At 36.6% G+C, this 4370-nt stretch overlaps 1 non-coding gene across 1 annotated transcript; it reads left to right on the plus strand.

Annotated features, from left to right (window-relative positions):
* The first annotated feature begins 4022 nt into the window (after nucleotides 1-4022).
* On the plus strand, nucleotides 4023-4124 carry LOC145151712 (small nucleolar RNA R71). The gene has a single exon (XR_013732272.1). It is a non-coding gene; the product is annotated as a small nucleolar RNA R71 (small nucleolar RNA).
* The last annotated feature ends 246 nt before the right edge of the window (nucleotides 4125-4370 follow it).

Raw genomic sequence — 4370 nt, forward strand, 5'->3', positions numbered from 1 at the left:
TTCCTTTTACCTTCGGGATAAAAGCGATATCTATGGGCCCCTCGATGATTTAAAGATGATACATGTGAGTGCTTGGCCAAGCCAGGACTGATTTGATTTGTTCAATCAGTCAGTCATCATGAATCGGAAATCGGGAAACAACAAATGGACAGAGAGAATGATTGATAATCCATGTCTCAGTCCATATGATATCTAGAATGGAGGAATATATGATCCCTTATCTAATGGACAAGTCATTGACAAAGGTCAGAGTTCATCGACAAGGTCAGAGTTCGACATAAGCTTTTGAGAGCTACGATTGCTGATCGGTTCCTGAAGTCATACGCAATAATAGTTTTAGACTTATCCAAGTGGGAGACTGTCGGATTAATGTCTAAGTCCATAACTATAATTGGTAAGACTTGACCCGACCCGGCATGGTTCATTTGGGTTGCATGGCATCATGCATTTGGATAGACTATAATGAGAGAAATAACACTTAAGGTTGGTTAATATATTATAAGTTGTAATATATTAATAAGGTTATTTAATTAGTATTGATCAAGAATTAATTTGGAATTAATTAAGTGATCAAAAGGAGACTAATTAAATATATGGGTTGATTGTGTAAATCATTCATTCTTATATATGTGGGCTTGTGATCCAAGATTCCTTATGTTGGACTAAGTCCATGGGGTGACCCATGGATACTCCATGGAGGTTAAAATCCATGGAGCATAAGGAATGGGTAAAGTTATGAGTTACATGGTGTAACCCTAATAGCCACCATATAAAAGAATCCCATGGCTCAAGAAATCGTGCACTAATGTGTGAGTGTGAGGGCTAGACGATTTTAAGGAGTGTTCAAGTTTCTCTCAAGTTATTCCAAGTGTATTTGGTGTTGTGTGAACCATTTGAGGTGTCACACTTGGGGCACTAGGCACTCAAGCTTCATGAAGACATTCTACATCAAAGAGGTATGTATTCTATCTTGTTATATTTATTATTTTGTATGCTAGATTAGGATAATACCTTGGATGTTCATAATTGTATGTATAATAGAGAAAACATAGATCCAAGGTATTTAGGGTTGCATGTACACTTAGGAGTGTTAGAATGCTCATAACTCAACAGTGGTATCAGAGCCTAGGCTTGTTTTCTTGTTATACTTGCAAAAGTAGCTGAAAAATCGAGTTGGATGCATATATTCGATTGTTTTGGCTGGAATTGGACTAGGAACATTACCCTAAGATGTTTTTGGACTTATAAACTTGTTTTTGATGTGGTAATGTTCATGCTAATCCAATTTCTAAGATAATTGTCATAATTTCAAGATTTGTATTAGTTTGTATGTTCATGCTAATTTCTTGAAGATTGATGATTTGAATTATCTTGTTTTTATGAGGTTCTTAGATTAATAGAAAAGTTGTGTGAAATAGTTGTTTTCAATCCATTTTAATCTAAGAGTTGATTCCAAAGTGTGTTTTTGTAACTTGTCCTCAAGTTATATGAAAAGTCACATTTAAGAATCATAAAACTCATAAAAGTTGGCAAAGGTTACAAAATGAAGAGTCTAGTTCTAATTAAATGGTTCTATGACTCCATAACTTGTCCTCAAGTTATGGAGGTTCAAGAGTCTTCATTTTGACGAAATACTTTTTAGCCTCAAGTTATGGAGGTTCAAGAGTCTTCATCTGACTTATAATGAAGAAGTTATGACCTGTCAAAGTTTCACGATTAAACCGGCACGGCTCCGCGTAACGTAAAAAGTTAATTTTTGACGAAATACTTTTTAGCCTTAGAATTCTAAATAAAAGTCGTAGTAGACGTTAAACCGAGAGCGTGCATGTAGAGAACGTCCAAATCTGACTTCGTTTGAGGAAGTTATGATTTTTCTGAGATTTAGCGTAATAGTACACAACTCAGAAATCATATTTTAGATCGATCGATTTTTAGCCGACACAGCCTAAACGAGAACTAAAGACCTCGTTAATAGGAGCTCAAAGATATAAAGACAGTCGAAAACAGACGTCGGATGATAAAGTTATGAATTTTTAACGGACTTTAACTGTCTAAGCCTGTTAAAATATAAATTTAAAAATAAAGTCAAAATTAGCCGACGGAGTCTAAACGAAAGTTGTAGATCACGTCGCTACCTACGCGTGGATATAAAGAGCATAAAAATGGAGCTCGTATGAGAAAGTTACGGATTTTAGAAGATAATTAGTTTTGGATTAAAACCCCGGAGTGACACGTGACACAATCTCAACCATACCTTCTTCCCCACGGATTGGCACCTGATCGCGACATGTGGCATGCGTATGCCCAACGTAACATACAGTACGCCCAACATACCCTTCGCGTACGCCCGTGTACTCAGTGCTGGCAGCCTATAAATAGAAGGCGTTTTTCACTCTTTTTCTCACATCTTTTTAACCAACTCTCTCCCAAACACCCCCAAAGCCTCAAGGCTTTTCTATAGCCTTTCCTACGAGTTAGAAGCAAGTCCCGGAGCGCTAGAAGGCCCCGAGAAGAAGAGCTTTCGGCTCAGAAGTTCTGCCCGCACAGAGCCCGGTTTCTCGCTAAACCACATGTAAGTTAAGTTATGCTTACCGACTTTAAGTATAACTTATGTTTAAGTTCATTATCGTTATTATGAACCTATAAATAAAATTTATCAGTGATTCCAAGTCGTTATACTGATTGATCTACTTACGGAGATGATGTCGAGGCTGTGATTTAGTAAGGTATTTAAAGTGGGATTTCCAAACAGTATACTTCGTATACCAAACAGACCCTACCTCCATTATGATCCTACATAGTTGTTCCTTACTTGGTAGATCATGAAACTAGACTTTAAGTTAATGATGAATCTAGACTAATAATTAGTCGCAATAAATATTAGACTAAATTTAGTGATAATAATACTAGGTTTCGTCAACGGAAAAGACAATTGTTAGAAGCGAAGCACTGGCCGAATTTCGATTCGTCACCTTAACAAGTGAGTGCATAGTTAATTTCATCTTACACGTAGATATGGAGTATTTAATATTAATACATGCTATATGTGCTTATTATCTGTGTTCCTGATATATATGCTAGATGAACGATTTATACATGTTTTACATGATTTAAACTGTATATGTATTTTTATACCTATAAATATATTGAGTAAAAGATGGGTAGAAGAATGATGAGAGATGAAAGGTGATATAGATGATTAGAGGTGAAAGATGATGAGAAGCCTTGACTTTACCGATGATCCAATCATCTAGTAGAGTATAGACGACGACCACATACTATTCTAGACAGTTCAGTGGAACGCTAGCAGGCTCGCAACCTGTAGGTGTTTGTGAACGACGTGTTCACCAGATGTACTCTAAAAATCATGGCAGTTGCGCCTAATGGATAATATTGGAAGTTGTGCCTAATAGATAACCTTTGAACTACGTGTTCACCATATGTACTCTAGAAACCCTGGCAGTTATGGACTTAGTGCCTTACAAATGAATATTGGCGGTTGTGCCTAATAGATAACATCGACAACTATAGACTTAGTGCCTGTTAGATAAACCTTGGCAGCGATGGACTTCGTGCCTATTCCTTAGGACAATCCTTAGGAATGAATGGATGAAAAATAGAAGATTCTTAGGGGAGATTCTTAAGAATAAGGAAGATAATGGGGATGAGAAATTGGGTTAATTGTTTGATGATTAAACATAATAATTATATTATTGTGGGTTGAAAACCCTATGTACTCACCAGGTTTCTCAACCTGACCCACTCAGTTTATTGTATCACAAGTGGCTATATGAAAGATACATTCTGCTGAGAGATTCAAGGAGTATTAGGCCACTAGTTTAATTACTGTAAGGCTTGTAATATTTCGTTATGCTTATGTTTCTGTATTGACGATGACATCCCAATGTTTTAAATAAAAATACATTTCTTCGAAAATGCTTTGATAAACATATTTATCATGTTTTCTGGGAACAAATTCCGCAATACTATACTTCAAAAAGGATACTCTGATCGGTATTTTCTGGCCGTGAAAATGGGCATGTCACACCCTTGTACCGTTACCATGCTTCATATAAGGAATCTCCAACTTTTTGTTTAAAATTAACAATCTTCTTCTTGAGCTTTGAGATCTTTGAAGGTGAACTAAATTGCTCAATAAAAGCATCACGAAGATTTGCCCAAGTAGTATTGGATCCGGGCGCGACTGATTTCAACCAAACCTTGGCTTCACCGGTAAATGTAACTGGAAGCATCCTTAGTAACACAGATTCTCTTGGCATGTTTGGAACATTAAAGTAGTTTGCAATGTCCTTTACTTCATCGATGTGCTTGAATACGTCTTCATACGCTTTCCCGGTGAAAGGTATGTC

The sequence above is a fragment of the Lactuca virosa genome, chromosome 1 (assembly GCF_052849685.1).
Source record: "Lactuca virosa cultivar CGN04683 chromosome 1, Lactuca_virosa_CGN04683_v6, whole genome shotgun sequence".
NCBI lineage: Eukaryota > Viridiplantae > Streptophyta > Magnoliopsida > Asterales > Asteraceae > Lactuca > Lactuca virosa.